The sequence below is a fragment of the Erpetoichthys calabaricus genome, chromosome 11, assembly GCF_900747795.2.
Source record: "Erpetoichthys calabaricus chromosome 11, fErpCal1.3, whole genome shotgun sequence".
Lineage (NCBI taxonomy): Eukaryota > Metazoa > Chordata > Cladistia > Polypteriformes > Polypteridae > Erpetoichthys > Erpetoichthys calabaricus.
Genome location: NC_041404.2, coordinates 39,360,020 through 39,380,180, shown reverse-complemented (window position 1 = coordinate 39,380,180; position 20,161 = coordinate 39,360,020). Strand labels below are relative to the sequence as shown.

The following is a 20,161-nucleotide window of genomic DNA, read 5'->3' as shown; positions in this document are numbered from 1 at the left end:
ATTTTTGTCATCCTTTAATCCATGGGCAGCATTCTGAGGTTGTGTAATAAATGTACCTAATATAGTTTTTTTAAATTTTCCTTTGAAAACAGTCCTTCTCAATCTTCTAAGAAGTGATCTAATTTCGTTTATATTTACTGGCTTACATACAACTGTGCTGGTTAACTGCTATAGCGCACAAAAACTATAAAATTCAACATTTAGCATCATTGTTAAAAAAAGAAAAAAATTTAAAAATATAAAACCAATTCATCATTCAACAGTTTGCCTCTTTTTCCAGTCCAGTTCTGTTCTTTATGTTCCTAAATTTACTTCAGTTACATATTTAAAAATGCTTTGTTTCAACATAAATTTCTTCTTTTTTTTGTAAAGGAAATTTAAACATCCATAATATTTACAATATTATAATTGTCAAAAGAATAATGCTCTAAATAATCCACCGCTTAGGTGGGTGCGAGGTGACGAAACGACAGACTGGACTGCTCTTTAGATACACCCGAGCAAGCAAACTCTGGAGTACTGAAACGTCCAAAATGTCCAACGGACTCACGCGTGCTAAACTCCGAAACGGTTTCTGTGCTGGATGTGATTCCTTTTATAGACAGATAAAATGTATTCTTCTTACTGAGTAAGAGAAATCCTTCCGTCTTAGATAAATATCTGAAACTCCCGGATAAGTTCAAACTTACGAGTGCAACCGCGAGTGCGTGTTATCAGCTTGAACTGCTGCGCTAAGCTAACCCAACTAAAAACACTCTACTGACTAAATGACTCGTTTCAGTCTTTTCCCGTTCATTTGCCTGTTTTATTCAAATCTATCGGGTAGACGTCTGCCGATTCCACATTCACATCTTTCCATCCATTATTATTATTATTATTATTATTATTATTATTATTATTATTATTATTATTATTTTACTTTTACACACACCTTATATCACTCCCCTTACCACCAGTCCAAAAGTAGTTACTGTACAGGAGACGGACCCTCACTCAGCCAATCACAATGGGCTAATCTTTGCTCAAGCTGCTCCGCGTTTTAAATTAATTAATACTGTAACATCCACAACCATTAGGGGAGGAACAACATCAGCACGTGTTTCTGGAGTTTGGACGCACTAATTATATTAGCCTTTATTAACTGGCTTCCAACTAAACTCGCACTGTTCCAACCGTGGTAGTCGCCTCAACGTTTTAGTCGCAATCGGACTCGTTTAACTCCTTTAACATGGTTAGGCTTCCACTTCAGTGATACAAGCACGTCGCTCTTACGTTTACGTTCCCCTCTACTTGCTCATTCTCTCCTCGCTGTTCCCGCACATCGTGCTGCTGCTCCTTCTCATCCGCACACTGTGTTCTCCTGCTCCCTGTCAACAAAGCCCAGCAAGAGCGCTTCTGTTCCAGCACCTTCCACCTTCCATCCTGTCTGCCGCGCTCCTTCCACCCTCCTCCTCTCGCTGAGATGTTTTATTTGCATAACGCACAGCGCCCTTTTGAAAGCCCAGTGACCGGTAGCTGTCCAGCCACATGGACCCCTGAATCCGTAGCCTGATCATTACATTACTTTTGAAGGAGCTATTCAAGGTGTGTAAACTTTATTCAGACTACACTAAATAAAAGGCAAACTAATATTAAGCAGACCTACATGTGTCTTTTTAATGTGTTCATAAGAATTGCTTACAAACACTTTAAAATCACTTCTGATCTATCTATCTATCTATCTATCTATCTATCTATCTATCTATCTATCTATCTATCTATCTATCTATCTATCTATCTATCTATCTATCTATCTATCTATCTATCTATCTATCTATCTGTCTTAATGGGAAATGGTGGTTAAACTTACTCATTTGAAAAAACTTTGAAAAATGGGGATTGATAAATAACTCACATAAAGTGTTATTTTATACTATTTTGAGGTTGCTGATCTTAAATATAATATTTTTGATATTTGATTATTTACCGGTCCTAGCCCTTTATGAGCCACTCCCAGAAATTAAAAAATGAAAAATTCTAAACACACGCATGCAGAGTTTCATTTTGAACTATTTCAAGGTCAGCGATTACAAATATAATGTCATTTTTGATTTTTAATCCTTTACTAGGGATCTAGCCCTCTATTGCCCTCTATCAGAGGGTGAAAAATGATCAATTTCTATTAAAATCGAGATTATTTAAAGTTTAAACATTTAAACTGAAGCACATATTTTAATATTTCAAATAACTCAGCCACCGGGGTCACACAAGCCAGTGTGGTATTAGTGCCAGTTCCAAGCTGAGGTAAACTGGGTTGCGTCAATAATAGCATCCAGTATAAAATCTGTGCTAAATCAAACATGCGGATGAGAAACAAAATGTCCATAATGGATCGGTTGTGGCCTAAGTTACCAACGACTGCCACTGATGCTGCTGTCCAGCAGGTTATCGGCAGAAACTATGTTATTGCAGGTCAAAGAAGGCAAAGGGGAACAAGAGGGGGAAACAAATTTAAACACAATGGGAAAGAAGGAAGGGAAAGAGTCGAAACTTTGAATGTTGTCACTATGACTGGTAAAAGGAGAGAGCTGGCTGATATGATAGAGCCGAGAAAGGTAGATGAATTGTGTGTACAGGAGACCAAGTGAAAAGGCAGTAATGCCAGAAGCATCAGAAGTGGGTGCAAACTGTTCTACCATGGTGTGGACAGGAAGAGAAATGGGGCAGGGGAAATTATAAAGGAAGAGTATGTTAGGAATGTTTTGGAGGTGAAGAGAGTGATGAACATAAAGTTGGAAATCGAAGGGGTAATGTTAAATGTCATCAGTGCATATGGTCTGCAAGTGGGATGTAAGATGAAGGAGATAGAAGATTTCTGGAGTGAGTTAGACAAAATAGTGGAGAGTATACCTAAAGATGAAAGAGTGGTGATTGGAACAGATCTTAATGGATCTTAATGGAACCTTGGCGAAGGGAACTCTGGTGATGAGGAGGTGATAGGCAGGTATTGTGTTAAGGAGAGAAATGTTGAAGGGCAGATAGTGGATGACTTTGCAAAAAGGATGGAAATGGCATGATGAATACATATTTTAAGAAGAAGGAGGAACACAGGGTGATGTATAAGAGTGGAGCAAGGTGCAAAGAAGTAGACTATGTCCTATGTAGGAGATGCAATGTGAAAGAGATTAGAGAGTGTAAACTGGTGGCAGGAGATAGTGTAACTAGACAGCATCAATTGGTTGTAAACAGGATGAATTCTGAGGTGAAAAAGAGGAAGAGAGTGAGAATTGATGCAAGGATCTGGTGGTGGAAGCTGAAAGAGGACGACTATTGTGTGAAATTCAGAGAGAAAGTGAGACAGGATGGTGAAGACATGACAGATGATTGGAACACCACAGCTGAAGTGGTAAGGGTGAGAGCTAGGAAGGTGCTTGGTGTGTCATCTGGACAGAGGAAGGAAGACAAAGAGACCTGGTGGTGGAATGAGGAAGTACAGGAAAGCATAAAGAGGAAGAGGTTAGCGAAAAAGAAATGGGATAACCAAAGAGACGGGAAAGGCAGACTTGTATACAAAGAGATGCTGTTAAAGGTGAAGAGTGGGGTGGCGAAGGCTAAGGAAAAGGTGTATGCCGAGCTATATGAGAAGCTGGACACAAAGAAAGGAGAAAAGCACTTGTATCAATTGGCCAGACAGAGGGGCTGAGCGGGAAAGAACGTGCTGTAGGTCAGGGTGATAAATGAGGCAGATGGAAATTTACTGACAAGTGGGGAGAGTAAGACGGGGAGTACTTTGAAGGACTTATGAATATAGAAAATGAGATAGAGTATAGGTTGGATGAACTGGAAATAGTACATCATGAAGTACCAGAGATCACCAAGGCTGAAGTGAGGGAAGATATACAAAGGATGAAAAGTGGAAAAGCAGTTAGCATGGACAATGTATCAGTGGAAGCATGGAGATGTTTAGGTAAGATGGCAATAGAGTTTCTAACCATATTGTTTAACAAAATCTTGAAAAGACAGAAGATGTGTGAGGAGTGGTGATGAAGTACAGTATATTAGTACCAATTTTCAAGAATAAGGGAGATGTGCAGAGCTGTAGTAACTATAGGGGTGTAAAGTTGATCAGCCATGAAGATATGGGAAACAATGATGGATGCTAGGCTGAGAGGAGAGGTAACGATCTGTAGTTTATTGTATGAAACTAGGACAGAGTACTACAGATGTGATGTTCGCTTTAAGAGTGTTGTTAAAGAAGTACAGAGAAGGTCAGAAGGAATTACATTGAGTGTTAGTGGACTTACAGAAAGCATATGACCAGGTGCCAAGAGAGGAGTTGTGATACTGTATAAAGAAGTCAGGAGTAGCAGAAAAGTATGTGAGGGTGGTGCAAAATATGTATGAAGACAGTGTGAATGCGCTGAGGTGTGTGGTAGGAATGACAGCCTGGTTCAAAGTGAGAGTGGGATTACAGTAATCCCTCCTCCATCGCGGGGGTTGCGTTCCAGAGCCACCCCTGAAATAAGAAAATCCGCGAAGTAGAAACCATATGTTTATATGGTTATTTTTATATTGTCATGCTTGGGTCACAGATTTGCGCAGAAACACAGGAGGTTGTAGAGAGACAGGAACGTTATTCAAACACTGCAAACAAACATTTGTCTCTTTTTCAAAAGTTTAAACTGTGCTCAATGACAAGACAGAGATGACAGTTCCGTCTCACAATTAAAAGAATGCAAACATATCTTCCTCTTCAAAGGAGTGCGTGTCAGGAGCAGATCATGTCACAGAGATAGAGAGAAAAGCAAACAAATCAATAGGGCTGTTTGCCTTTTAAGTATGCGAAGCACTGCGGCACAAAGCTGTTGAAGGTGGCAGCTCACACCCCCTCCGTCAGGAGCAGACAAAGATAGAGAGAGAGCCAGAGAAAAACAAAGTCAAAAATCAATACGTGCCCTTCGAGCTTTTAAGTATGCGAAGCACCGTGCAGCATGTCCTTCAGGAAGCAGCTGCACACAGAAGGTAGCAACGTCCCTATCGTCTAGGTGTGCGAACAGCCCTTCTGCTCACACCCCCCTACGTCAGCGCAAGAGAGAGAGAGAGAGAAAGTAAGTTGGGTAGCTTCTCAGCCATCTGCCAATAGTGTCCCTTGTATGAAATCAACTGGGCAAACCAACTGAGGAAGCATGTACCAGAAATTAAAAGACCCATTGTCCGCAGAAACCCGCGAAGCAGCGAAAAATCCGCGATATATATTTAAATATGCTTACATATAAAATCCGCGATGGAGTGAAGCTGCGAAAGGCGAAGCGCAATATAGCGAGGAATCACTGTACATCAAGTATCGGCTCTAAGCCCTTTCTTATTTGCAATGGTGATAGATAAGATGACAGATGAGATCAGGCAGGATCCTCCATGGACTATGATGTTCGCTGATGACATTGAGATCTGTAGTGAGAATACTGTAGGCAGCAGGTTATGGCAAACCTGGGGCTCATGTGTAACGCCGTGCGTAGAACTCACACTATAACATGGCATAAGCACAAAAGCGGGAATGTGCGTACGCACAGAAAAGTCCAGATGCAGGAATCTGTACGTACGCAAACTTTCACATTCTACCACTACATAAATCCCAATCAGCGTGAAAAGTAACGCATGTGCACGCGCCTTCTGTCCTGCTCCAACTCCTCCCAGAATTACGTCTCTTTGAATATGCAAATCAATATAAATAGTCTTCTGTGAAAAGACAATGGGAAAAGCACGGGGGAAAATATAAGAATTTCAGCGAATACCAAGTGGAGGCAAAGGAAAAACGTACTATTTGTTGGTTTAAACAGTGATATAAACAACAAAAGGAAGTTGATCGAGTGACATAGTGTCGGAGAAACTCGAAAGCTCAAGTTCACAAAGTCGCACAGTGCCCGAAATAAAAAAGAAATCACATATCAAAGTCGCTGTGAAAAGGCGAGTTGTAGCCCACCGTCTGAGTGTCATATGAAAGCTTATTAGGGTACAGTGAAAAAAAAATAGGCACACAGTGGGAAAAAAGCACAAAATGTCAACTTTAATCTCGAAATATTCACTTTAATCATGTAGTTTATTTTGCCATTAAAGTAGAACATCATAAACTTCATCTTAAAATCGTTTAATTTACTAGTTTCTCAAATCCCATTGTAACTAAAGTGGCACATTAAATGCTTTGTTCTGTATTTGATCTTCTATGTGCTCTATGTGTGTGAATCACTACGTGCTTCTTAAACGGGCTTTGTTTTTCTCCGACAGGACACAGAATCCATTACATTTGTGATATTATAGCTCTCTGAATAATTAAAATACTGAGATGTATACGTGATATCTTTTTCATGATGATAGGAATGAAAGCATGTTATTAAACATGGGAAAACAGTGGCACAGTTCTTGTTCATGTCTCACGCAAGAGGCTTGCTGCGCCATACATGACCTTCAATGAAATAATTTATTACAGAAGTACTGTCTCTTTCAAACTTACTAACCTCCAATTCCTGTCCTTACTTTTCTTTATCCAAATACACAATGGCCACACAATCAGCTCTGTAATAGACGTGAAGCCATCTGTAAGCTTAGAACGCCGACTCTTCAAAACTTTTAAGGAACATTGAAATATGTTTGTAGTACGTGTTTAATTATTCTATCCGTCTGTCCTTCCAGTGTCGCGTCAGGACCAGCAAGAATACAACGCAATGTAGGAACAATCCCTGAACTAGCTAGCACTGCAGCACCGTGTCCTCACATGTTTAATTATTAACAATACAGATTATTTAAATGAAGTTATAGTTTTATCTGTATAATATACTCAACATATTTTGCTGCATTTCATCTTAAAAATTATATTGTCATCAATATGTAAATACGCGCTTTATAAAGTGGCGCAGGTTGTGCATATTATAACTGTAGTGCAAGTTTACAGTGAGGTAATTGTATTTATAAGTACAAACAGTTCTACAAGGAGCACTTGATGGACTGATTGAGTGCGTTTATAGTTCTTGGGATGAAACGTTTTCTAAACCGCGAAGTCCGTACAGGAAGTCTCTGAAGCATTTTGCTGTGGCTCAGGCAGCGTCTGCTTCATGCTGTATACCGATAATTCTCTTTCCAATCAGCTGCTGCTGTGATTCCCCACTCAGATACAGTGATATAAATACTCCGAGTGGTGCAGTGAGAGTAATATGGAGAAAGATGATCTGCTGTGGCAACCCTTAACAGGAGCAGCTGAAAGAAGAAGAAGATGCAGTGAGAGTAACAACGCTAAAGCAGTTATGGTATTTGGAATACTATGGCTATTCACTGGACCATTATATTGCTGCAGGTTAATTACAATCAGATGCATTACACTAATAAACAATATGCAGTTAGTTTTAGTGTATTTATAAAGCAGCGACAGGAATGTGGATCTAAGAAAGAAAGGGTGACCACACAGGAACAGCAGCACTGCTTTGACGCTGGGTGCGGCCAGTCTGCAAAACCGAGTGGAGAAATTGCGTACGCCAGGGTATGAGGTACTGTGGAAATGTGCGTGGCTTTACGCCAAGTTTAGGTTTTATACATCGCGATTTGAGCGTGGAAACGTTTGTACGCAACATTTCTGTGCGTACGCACCGTTTATACATGAGGCCCCTGGAGAGGAGTGGGTATGCACTGGTGAGAAGGGGAATGAGAGTCAGTAAGAGTAAGATGGAGTACATATGCGTAAATGAGGGTGACAGTGGCAGAAGGGTGCAACTGTAAGGAGCAGAGGTGGTCAAGGTAAATGAATTTATATACAGAGAGGTGAAGAAGAGAATGCAGACATGGTGGACTGGGTGGAGAAGAGTGCTAGGAGTGATTGGTGATAGAAGAGTACCTGCAAGAGTGCAAGGGAGGTAGTGAGACCAACTATGTTGTATGGTTTGGAGATGGTGCCACTGACAAAAAGACAGGAGGTAGAGCTGGAAATGTCAGAGTTGAAGATGTTGTGATTTTTGTAACAAGGGTAGACAGGATTAGAAATGAATATATTAGACTGACAAAAAAGGTTCGACAGTTTGATGCTCAAATGAGAGATGCTAGAATTCAGATGGTTTGGGAATGTACAGAGGAGAGATAAGGGGTACATCAGGAAAATAATGTTGAGGATGGAACTGCTAGGCAATAGGAAAAGAGGAAGGCCAAAGAGAGGTTTATGGATATGGTGAGGAAGGCAGTCAGTGTGGCAGAAAATTATGTTAAAGACAGGGATAGGTGGAGATGGCTGAAGCAACCCCTGAATGGGTGAAGCCAAAAGAAGAAGAAGATTTTAATATTTCAAATATCTGATGCCACTGTTCTTGTTTAGTATGTACTTCTACCTCATGAAGTAAATCAATACCTTTTTCGAATTAGGGCATGACTGCTGATCCTAATGTTATGTGGGATACCTTCTGTGACAAGACCCTGAAGGTTGCTGAGGGTTGTTTTGGTGTTACCAGTGTTCCCAGAAGGAGGTGTTTCATCTCACAGGGCATTCTGGACATCATCGAGAGGAGTTGCAGCTCTTGGCTTAATGACAACTCCGGTCTGTGAGGGCAGATAAGGATCTGCTTGTTAATGGAATCTGTGAGCAAGTGATATACCATTTGTGGTCTAGTGACCCATGTCCTGGTTACAGAGTAATCAAAGCATTACGCACATCTGAATCTGTTCCTCAGAGAGTCACAATCAGGGCAACTGATGGAAACGTCTTTATGGATGACACTGCAGTTGTGACCCACTGGGCTGGCTTCTTTGAGCAGATGTTTAAAGCTGATCCACCAGCTAGGGCATTTAATATCTCTGGGTCCACAGTTCATGAGGCTGATCCTCCAATTAGCTTTGAACCACCCAGTCTCACTGAGATTGTACAGTTAGTGAACCAGTTAAGGGTAGGGAAGGCTGCAGAGATCTGCTGTATCTGGGGTGAACTTCTTCAGGCTGGTGGTAAGGCTGTCCTCCTGGCATTGCAAGCAATTTTTTCTTCCATTTGGAAGATGGGCATCATCCCAACTGACTAGAAAACCAGACTTTCTTCCCTATCTGGAAACGGAAGGGTGATTGCCTGGATTGTGGCAACTACAGGGGAATAACACTGCTTTGAGTGCTGGGTAAGGTCCTTGCTAGGGTCATCCTCAATATGATCCATGATCACATTGTTCACCTACCAGCAACTGGAGCAGTCTTGTTTTATGCCTAAAAGGTCTACCATCGACTGCATTCTGGCACTTAAGAGTTCTCATGGAGCTAAAATGTGAATATTGGTAGAGCTTCTTTGAAGCACTTGTCGATTTCCGTAAAGTGTTCGACTCAGTTGATCGAGTTGCTCTGCGGAACATCGTGACTTTGTGGGATCCCCTCAATGTTACTGGATATCATGGCCAGCCTGTACACTGGTACTATGAGTGCTGTGCAGAGTGTAGGCAGAACCTCTGCATTTTTCCCAGTTGATTCTGGGGTTCATCAGGGGTGTGTTCTTGTTCCTACTCTGCTCATATACTTGCCTGGACTGGGTGATGGGAAAAGGTCATGAGGTCCAGCGACTGTGGGGCATCTGTTGGTGAAGAAAGATTCACTGATGTTGCCTTTGCAGACAATGCTGTGATCTTCACGGAGTCAATAGAGACTCTGATCAGGGCTCTTGAGAGACTGAGTGAGGAGTCTGAGTGTCTGGGCTTGTGAGTGTCCTGGATAAAAACCAAAGATCCAGGCCTTTAATGACCTCTTGGGCACTGCCATTAGCAGTATGTCTGTCTGTGAAGAAAGTGTCGACTTTGTTGAAGGGTTTACTCATCTCGGCGGCAACATTCATGTCTCAGGTGACTCTTCCTATGAATTCAGTAGATGGACTGGGAGAGCATGGGTGGTCATGAGGTCGCTTGAAAGTGGTGTGTGGAGCTCCCGATGTCTCTGCAAAAGGATGAAGGTCTAAGTCTTTAGAGTCCTGGAGCTTCCTGTCTTGCTATATGTTTGCAAGACATGGACGCTATCCAGTGACCTAAGATGAAGACTGGACTCCTTCGGTACTGTGTCCCTTCAGAGAATCCTTGGGTACCACTGTCAAATGAGTGGTTGCTCACAGAGTCCCGAATGAGGCACATTATCTGCACTGTAAGAGAGCGTCAGTTACTGCACTATGGCCATATGGCACTATACAATACAATACAATACAATTCATTTTTGTATAGCCCAAAATCACACAAGAAGTGCCGCAATGGGCTTTAACAGGCGCTGCCTCTTGACAGCCCCCCCAGCCTTGACTCTCTGAGAAGACAAGGAAAAACTCCCAAAAAAAACCTTGTAGGGAAAAATGGGAGAAACCTTGAGAAAGGCAGTTCAAAAACAGACCCCTTTCCAGGTAGGTTGGGCATGCAGTGGGTGTCATAAAGAAGGGGGTCAATACAATATAATACACAGAACAGAACAAATCCTCAATACAGTATAAAAATAAAAATTTTAGAAGTACGGAGCAGAATTTAACAGTAAATGATATCACATAAGAAGATTTGCATATATTTAGAGTCCTGGAGACCTCATCCATCAAGCTGCCTCCCCCATTTGGCCGTTCCATGGCTGAAACAGCACTGGGCCAGCCAATCCGATGAAAGGACCCCTCCTTCCCATGATTCCTGCAATCCTCCATCAGGGATGACTTTACCTTAGGCAGGCAAAACAACTTAACAGGTGGGCCGTGGCACCAAGTGCCACATTTGAGTACCAAGAAGAGAAACAGAATAGGTGAGGGTTAGTGTCCAATTATAACTATCATGTTACTTATGTTTTAGTGCTAATGACTAACAACAGAGATGCAGTCTGTACAGTTAGTCTTATAGTAGCAGGCAGACCATTCCACAGAACAACATGAAAATGAAACAACTGATTTTGAAGTCATGGAAGTCAAGCACATTTCATTATCATGGCTTGATGAGTTAGGAAACTACACTGCTATAAGCCCAGTTCTTCAAAAGCTGAGTGATGTTATCAACCAAAGCTGGCCATCATATCAAACAAGTGTACCACTTGAAATTCAGCAGTATTTGCCAATCAAGGATGAATTCATGGTGGAAGATGGTATCATTATGAAAGGCCCAAAAGTAGTAGTTCATAAATCATTGTGAGAGGACTATATAAAAATGTTTCACAGAGGCCACCCAGGCACTGAATCAACTAAAAGTAGGGCAAGAGGTATCCTGTTCTGTCCCTCAGTGTCTAAAGATACTGAAAGAGAAGCTTCATGTTTAGTCTGCTATAGTAACAAACCACATCAGCAAAAAGAACCTCTTCACCTAAACCCAATCCCTGATTTACCATGGTCAACAGTAGCAGGAGATATTTTCGAATGGAAAGGTTAACATTACCTGGTACTAGTTGATTCGTACTCTGGATGGTTTGAAGTTGACTTACTTCATAATCTGACATCTAACACAGTAATTACAAAAATAAAGAGGCACTTCTCAGTTCATGGAATTCCACATAAAGTCATCTCAGATAATTTTAAAGAATTTGCTGCATCTTGGGATTTTATCCACAAGCTAACAGTCAGGCTGAATGAGCAGTCCGTAGTGGAAAGCATTTCTTGCAATTGAGATGGAACTGATGTAATACTCAATTTACTATATCTTCAAAGCATCCTCTGTGACCAGGCACTTGGTTTACCAGCTCCATGACTGATATCAAGACAAACACGTACAACTCTTCTAATCAGCATCCTCAATGAGTAATAAGGTAGTCAAAGCTCAACTATCAAAAAAGCATCACTCACAGAAGTTATTCTATGACAAAACCAGTAGTCCTCTTCGACCATTGTTGAAAGGTGAAGTTGTGAGAATTCAGATTTCAACTAGTCATGATTGTGTAGGAACTGTGAAGGACATTTATGATGAACCAAGGTCCTACATAATTCACTCAGAAGGAGTAGACTACAGAAGAAATTGCAGACACATTTTACCTGTCCCAGAGCCAAAGCCACAACAGACTATGTGTTCTAGTGATTCCAGTTCCTTGATTAAATCACCAACCAATCAACTCCAAGAAGACAGACAGTCTTATTCAAACAGTTCTGAAATGCAAAGTGATGTTTCAGTAACGATGAACCATTATAGACAGTTCATGTTTCTAATTCAAATCAAAATGTATGTGTGATATGGGCAGGAAGAGTCTGCAGACCTAATCCTAAATATATGCAGTGAATCGGATCTGAAATTTGAAAGGCTATGTTGAACTCTTGATAAAATGTTTCATTCTTGAATGTGTTTAAAGAAAATATTAAAGCAAACTTGCTCATATATTTTGAAATAAAAAACAAAGCTAAAGAGGGATGATGTAGAACAGTGACTGTGTTATGAACCTTGACAGCCCCTGTAGTTAAGGAAGCAGGAGGGGTGGCAGTATTAAGTAAGGTTTGAATGTGTGTGCATATTGATTTGTTTTTGGTGTTGTGACAATTAGAGGCACTGTTGACCCCTTGAACCCTCAGACAAGATGTCAGACACCAGATAAAAGTCCAATAATAATATTTATTATTATAAATAAGTGCACAAAGCACCCTCCTCTCCACAATACTCAATAAATCCAAGAACAATAACCAATAAACAATCCTCCACTCCCAGACGCTTAGCCACCCTGCCTCCCAACTCAGCTCATCTGTCTGGGATCTCCCACAGTCCTTTATAGTCCTCGACCCGGAAGTGCTTCTGAGCCCTCAGACCATATGATTATCCAGCACTTCCGGGTCAGGTAAAAACTTCTCTTTTTCTTCAGCCCGGAAGTATACGGAAAATATAAATCCCTGGGCCTCCCTGCAGCGACTCCTGGCGGCCCCCATGGTATCCAGCAGGGCTGTGCATTATAACTCCACTGTCCATGATTCCCTGCTGGCATTTGGGGCACCTCCATGCTGCAAGGAGGGCTCCATCTGGTGGCCTGGGTGTTTTGGCTGGGTTGAATGGCCGACCATATCTCACAGTGTGCAATAAACAGCTGATAAAGCTCAATAACTGTGACCCTGAAGCCTTCCAAACTATGAAAACATTAGGAAATAGAGCAGGCTAAAGAAGGAAATCATTCAACTTTGTTTAAATGAATAAATGCAAATCTTGAGGCTTTATAAAAAACATTGTAGCTTGTTTGCACAACAAATCAGCAGTCACTCGGGGCGTCATCTCATATCACATCGAACTACCAAGTATAATTTAAAGCAGCTCGTCTTGCCTCATGTGAATTTCCCCCTGGGATTAATAAAGTATCTATCTATCTATCTATCTATCTATCTATCTATCTATCTATCTATCTATCTATCTATCTATCTATCTATCTATCTATCTATCTATCTATCTATCTATCTATCTATCTATCTATCTATCTATCTATCTATCTATCTATCTATCTATCTATCTATCTATCTATCTATCATGCATTATGTAAGTGCACCGAAAATTCTCCAGAATCAGCCTCCAGCAAACTAAAACATATTCCTCTCCGCACTCTCTTCAGTCATCCCTGCTTCTGACAAACGTGAAAATCAGACAAGCCCAGGTTTCCAATTACAAAGACAAATGGACACCACATTTGATTCAGTATTACAAACCCATGTGCTATTTTTATATGTTTGGATAGTATCATTCGTATTTAATCTATTATGTACAATATATTTAAATTCGGAATATGCATTTACTGTGTGCCATTTTGGGGATAATGTCAGTGAGTTTATATTAAGACTACTGCTAATTTTGTCATCACTGAACAAAAATAGATAAAACTCCATGCCAAAGCCAAAAAGGTTGAGAACCACTAAAGCAGGGCTTTATGAAGTTATGATAAACTTTATTTAAACATTAGAAAAGTAATATAATCATTTAATACAGATTTTAGGGTCATGGAGTGCATTTGGGTGTCCCAGAGTGAATGAGGCTCAAAATTAGAGGTCCTGGGAAATTAAGCGCTGCCCATGTCTGAGCCCGGTAAAAGGTTTCTGTTTATTTAAATGCAGGTTTTCTCTTTGATAGACCGAGCAGGAAGTAACTGAAATCAGTTCCTGCATTTGCAATTGTGTAGTTGAAGAAGTGGTTTTGTAAAATGGATTGCTGAATTTTAAAATAACATATTTGGAGATCAACAGGGCAGTTTCACCTGCTGGGGAAAAGCAAGGTGCTGAGACATAATTTTGGCTCTGCCATTTATCATACATAAATGGTAAGTATGAAAATGAAATCTGTAAAGTATAGAGTGGCTGGGTGGGTATGTGTCATGAATTCTTGGTCAACCTGGAGCACCCTTACCCAATTCTTCAATACAACCTTTTGAGCTCTCTTAGTTATATTGGGATGACAGGGGTAATAATGATTGAGTTGTGGTTGTAGTCAGACGGTTTCGTTAAAAATAAATGAGAACAACAAAATACAATGTGCACATTATGTGGCTTTTTCAAATTTTTTTTTTAGTTTATTGATTTTATTGTAATCATTCCATACAAATAGATCAATTTTTACAAAAAAATAGGATTGAAAACAAATCAACCCCCACCCCTGAGAAAGAGCATGGTCAACGGAGTAAAACTTAAAGCTTATAAAAATAAGTAAATTGATGAGTTTAATAAGTGGATAAAGATAAATGGAGAAGAAAAAGAAATTGGAAGAGAGTCTGCTTCCTTGGTGCTTTAAGAGCTTAATTTAAAATGTTATTGATTAGATCCTGCCAGGTTTTGAAAAAGTTCTGCACAGATCCTCTAAGTGAGAATTAGATTTTTTCCAATTTCAAATAATATAAAACATCGGGTACCCACTGACTTAAAAGGGGAGAGTTAGGATTCTTCCAGTTTAGCAAAATAAGTCTATGTGCCAACAGTGTAGTGAAGGCAATCACAGTCTGTCTGTCCTTCTCCACTTTAAGCCCATCTGGAGGTCCACCAAACACAGCTGTTAATGGGTTAGGGGGGATTGTGACACCAAGGCTGTCTGAAAGGCACTTAAAAATTTTTGTCCAGAATGATGTTAACTTGGCGCATACGCCCAAAACATGTGACCCAGTGAGGCTGGAACTTGATTGCAGCGTTCGCAGGTTGGATCTTGCCCTGGAAACATTTTGGTCAATTTTAAACGAGACAGATGTGCTCGATATATAACTTTGAGTTGAATAATTGTATGCTTTGTGCATATGGAGCTCAAGTGAATTCTCTGCATTGCTACCTTCCACTCCTTTTCTGATATGTTGAGGGAGAGATCCTTTTTCCATTGTCCTCTTGGATCTTTGAAAGGGAGGGACTGTAAAATGATTTTATATATTGCAGAAATGCTGTCTGAGTCCTTGAAACTGAGCAATATTTTTTCCAGCATAAAGGAAGGTGTGAGATGAGGAAAATCGGGCAGGTTCTGTTTGGCAAAGTTTCTAATTTGAAGATAGTGAAAGAAATGTGTAGCTGGAAAGTTCAATTTGGAATGTAATTGTTCACAGGATGCAAATGTGTTGTCTATATAAAGATCTCTAAGTAATTTAATCCCAAATGTTTTCCAGATATTAAAAACTGCATATGTTCACGAGGGTTGAAAAAGGTAGTTCTCATGCAGAGGTGCCACAGATAAAAGATTCTCCATCTTAAAATGCTTCCTACATTGGTTCCATATTTTGAGTGAGTGAAGTGCAATTGGGTTGTTAGTATATTGGTGATAACTTGCATTAATAGAGGCACAAAGCAGGGAATATAAATAAGTACTGCAGGATTTGGCTTTTTCAAATTTTTGAATGTTTAACATCTTATTACTATTAAGGAATTTAAACAAAGATCTCTGCGTTCAGTGTTCTGCACGCTCATGGGCATAGTTCTCATGCTAGTCTAAACCCTTCACTGCAATACTATTAAACTGCATGGTTTAAACGTAATCGCATTTTAAGCTAAAAAGTTGATTTGGCTTCCTCCAGATAAGCTATAAATGCTTGAACCTGCTGCTGAATTTTTGAATAATAATTAACTGTGTATGGTCCAGCATCTTTCACTAGGATTATAACTTGCCTAGTTTAGTCTGCATCACTTTTAGAAAGTATTGTAACTGAGGCGCTATATAGGTGCCTGACCCGACACAGATGGACACACAGGCATGTATCAAATACACACAGGTTTTATTTTTCTTCACCCGTGGGCGCACGTCTTCCTTGTGACCCACAGGCAATACAGAGTCCATAAAGCATGTAAACACCCCAATAATCCTTTCTCCTTTACCACCACTCCTCATCAGGCTTAGTCCTCCTCCTCCTGACTCTGGCTCTCGAGTGGTGGTGGCTGGCCCTTTTTATAGCCCACCCGGAAGCGTTCCAGGTGCTTGACCACCTGGTCCTAATTGCACTTCCGGGTGGGACTGAAGATTCGTCCAGCCGGGCTGTTGACTCCATGCAGCTCCCCCTAGCGGCCATCTGAGCTCCTAACCAGGCTGTGGAAGACTCCATCTCCCATGGAGCCATGCGGCAGGTTGGTGGATCACCATCCGCCAGGGAGGCTGCCACCAAGCATCCCGGGGGAGGTATTGAGCTGCCCATGGTTGCTCCGCGGGAACAGATGCAGCAGGGGCGTCCCTGCCGGGCATGGGACCCGGCTGTCCGTCACAGTATATACAGTAATTAAAGGGTAAATTTTATAATATTACATGTAATTGACAGAATGGGAAAAATAGTTCTATGAAAACGTATTTGCCACCTTCCTGATTTTCTCTGTTTCAGCAAATTTTTGACACTGAATATTGTATTGTATCCAAATAAAATCTAATAGTGGATAAAAGTACCTTTAACATGCAACACTTTTTTAATAACAAAAAAAACAAATTTATCCTACACCAACTGGCACTGTCACAAAAGTAACTGCTTCCTTACACTTAACACCTGGCTGCAGCTCCTTTAGTTGCAATGGCTACACTCCTAAAAATAAAGTTTGTGAAATGGCACTTTACTGGGTTGTGTGGATCCTTGTTGAACTATTGCTTGAAAAAGAATCATTTCATTCAGTGAAGGGTCCTTTGCATATGATACTGGTTCTTTGGACTTTGAAAAGGTTCCTTACAAGCGAACAAAGCAGAAATTTTAATGTATAGTAGGCTTCCTAGCAGGACACTCACAGATTAAGAAAATCTGAATGTAGTCCTTGTTATTATAAGCAGCTAGAGTCCTTCTCAAATCACAAATGCTTTGGTATTTCACAAATCTTTTATCAGCAGTTCAGTTCAATTTATGGGGCATCATATGGATCAAAACAAAAAGGTTCTTTCTGTAACCTTCATCTGGATGGTTGTTTTGGGAACCAAAAATGGTTCCCCCGTGGCATTGCTCTGAACAACTACTCTGCAAGCTTTATTTTTAGGAGTGTATGGTTAGAATAACCCTCTTGAACTGCTTCAATTTAGAAACATTGTTAGGTTTCGGGGCTTGATTGGCTTGTTTTAGGTGCTGCCACTGCATCTCTGTCGAGTTTAAGTCTGAACTTTTACTAGGTCAATCAACAAGTCAGATGTTCTTTTTTTCAGGCATTCAGATGTGGCCCTGTTTTTGGATTATTGTTTTGCTGCATATGATAGCTACACTTCAGCTTCATCTAAGGAACAAATGACTGGACATTTTCCTTAAAATATTTCTGATACAGAGTTGGATTTAATTATCTCAAGTCAATCATCCAGGTCCTGAAGGAGCAAAACATCCCCACACCACACATGTTTGACTAATGGTCTTATTGTGTAATGTTATTTTTTTTTATGTAAGTCATAAAGGGACTCATTTCACCCAAAAAAACTGTATTTTTGTTGAATGTGTCCAGTGAGAATTCTCCCTTAAGGTTTGGGGACCATTCAGGTGCTTCCTGACAAAGGAGCACATTTATGATCTTCTTGATTACCAATAGCAGGGCTGCCGAGAGAAAATCCGGGCCCCGGTGCAAAGAAGGTGTGTGGGCCCTTATACAAAATTCTATACATGTGTATGTGTGTATATTATTATTTATTTCTAACAATCATAGATTACAGTGATACATTTAGATAACTGTGTATAGGTATAAATGTAATAATAAAATATTATATTTACAATAGTAAAAGATGTTTATAATAGCATTTATTGTCTGCTGAACAAAGGTGCTTTCCTGGCCTTTCTCCTGGAGAAACTCTGAATTACATAATCAAAACTAATCAGTTTTGCCAGATCAGACTCAATACTAAGTCTTAACAATTCTACTAATTTTGAAACTAAACAGACTTGCAAAATTTTAAAAAATACAATAAAAATAAAATTAATTAAATAAATAAATGTTCAAATTGTAATATAAATTATGGGATGCATTGGGCTTCATGGGCCTCCTTGAGCTTCATAGTGATATACCAGCTGCACCCCCCTCTCTTCTGACCTGATCAATAGGTTCTTCATTGTGTGTTTTTAACCCAGTGCCTTCCTGATGATGGAGTCATGAACACTGACCTTTGCTGGTGCAGGAAAAGTCTGTAATTCCTTGATTATCTTTTTGGATCCCTGCGGACTTTGTGGATGATGATTTGCACTGTTTCTGTTGGAATAATATTGTCAGACTGGCCACCCCATAAAGATTCATTACTGTTGAATGTGTTTTCCTTTTGGAGGCAATTGCTCTCAATGTGGTTTGGTGGAGTTCCAGTGCCTTGGCTTTGTGGCCCTTTACAGCCTGATAGATATCAATAAATCTTTTTCTAAACCCCTTCAGGAATTATCCTTTAATCATAATTTTATGTGCTTGTGAATCTCTGTGCTAGTAAGATGAATATGGAATCATAAGTAAGCTTTCTAATGACTGAGGCTGGCTCTAATCAAGCCTGCTGTGGTCAATCAGCTGACTCTACTTATCTTTTTAATGGTGTTGATTTAACTTGGGGACAATAACTTTTTCACACAGTGTCAGTTGTAGCTAGACCTAAACCTTTGACATTTTTGCAGTCCAAACCCATGTGAAGAATGTTGCAGAGCTGGAATTACCAAAATCACAAATCACACATTTTGGGAAGGTGTTCACTCTTCATTTGAAAATCGCCAGAGCCCCACAATAAAAGATCTTATACTGCTGTCAAAACCCTGACAGTAAACAGTAGATATAACCTACAGCTAAAATGAATGTTGAATCTTAAGTAAAAATCACCAAGGTGTGTTTGAGTGTGTGATTTAGAGCTGGGACTAGGTGGTCACCAAGGTCATCTGGCTGCTTTTACCAGGCTAAGAGGTGACAGATCTAGATGCAATGGTGACCTTTAAGGTTCATCCTGCAGGTGTAGCCTTTGGTCACCGAAAAGGACGATGGGACTTTATCACGTTCAATTACCTGTTGTAGGCCTGAAGCCCTTGTCATCCTGTACCTTACATCCCTAACTCTTCAATAACACCATTAAGTTGACCCCATATGTGAATCTCTGAGACCAGAAAATTGCAAGCATCTTGGCCCAATGCATTTTAGAAAGGTTTTATCTTATTTATTAACATGTTGACAGCTGAAAACAAATTAACTTCTTTTAGGTCCTCCATAGATAGCTACCACCTACAAGTTTTCTCATAAACCATCTGTGCAACTATAACTCCAAATACAAAAACATGGGTAGCACGTGTAAATAGAAGATAGTGGCATCTGAAATAGGAATGAAAAATCAGTGAGGCTTCAAAGAATAGAATATTTCACTTTCAGTTAGTTATTTATTACAAACTATAGTTTGGGCGACATTTATTTTTCACAAAATTAATTTATGTATGTAGAGCCACTTCCATCTGAATATCTCTCTACGATCAGCATCTCACTATTTCTTAGTCCAAATGGAAACATGACATTCTATTGCAATGAATTGTTGCACCTAACTTGTTAGACCCAGCTGAGTTATTACATAGCTGGCATGCACAAGGTATTTTCTGTTGCATGTGCCAATGTGATAAGTCAAACACATTTGTTTTTAGAGAAAATACTTTTTTTGGTAGTTTGCTTAATAAGAAAATGTTTTTAATTAGTATATTAAAATAACACCATATATTTACATTGCCATTGGAAACAAATGTATCAGTTTTCACTGTGGCAGTCAGTGTTTTAAAGCACAAAGCAAAATACAATAACAAAGAATTAACTCCACGGTTTTCAAACTGTGGTACGCGTACCACTGGTGGTACTTCAAATCATGCCAAGTGGTACTCG

The 20,161-nt window shown here is 40.0% G+C and overlaps 1 protein-coding gene across 3 annotated transcripts in view; it reads left to right on the top strand.

The window, feature by feature from the left end:
* The window catches only part of LOC114660340 (G-protein coupled receptor family C group 6 member A-like), a 110,245-nt gene that overhangs the window by 53,607 nt on the left and 36,477 nt on the right, over positions 1-20,161 (top strand). The gene's annotated exons all lie outside the window — the stretch shown is intronic.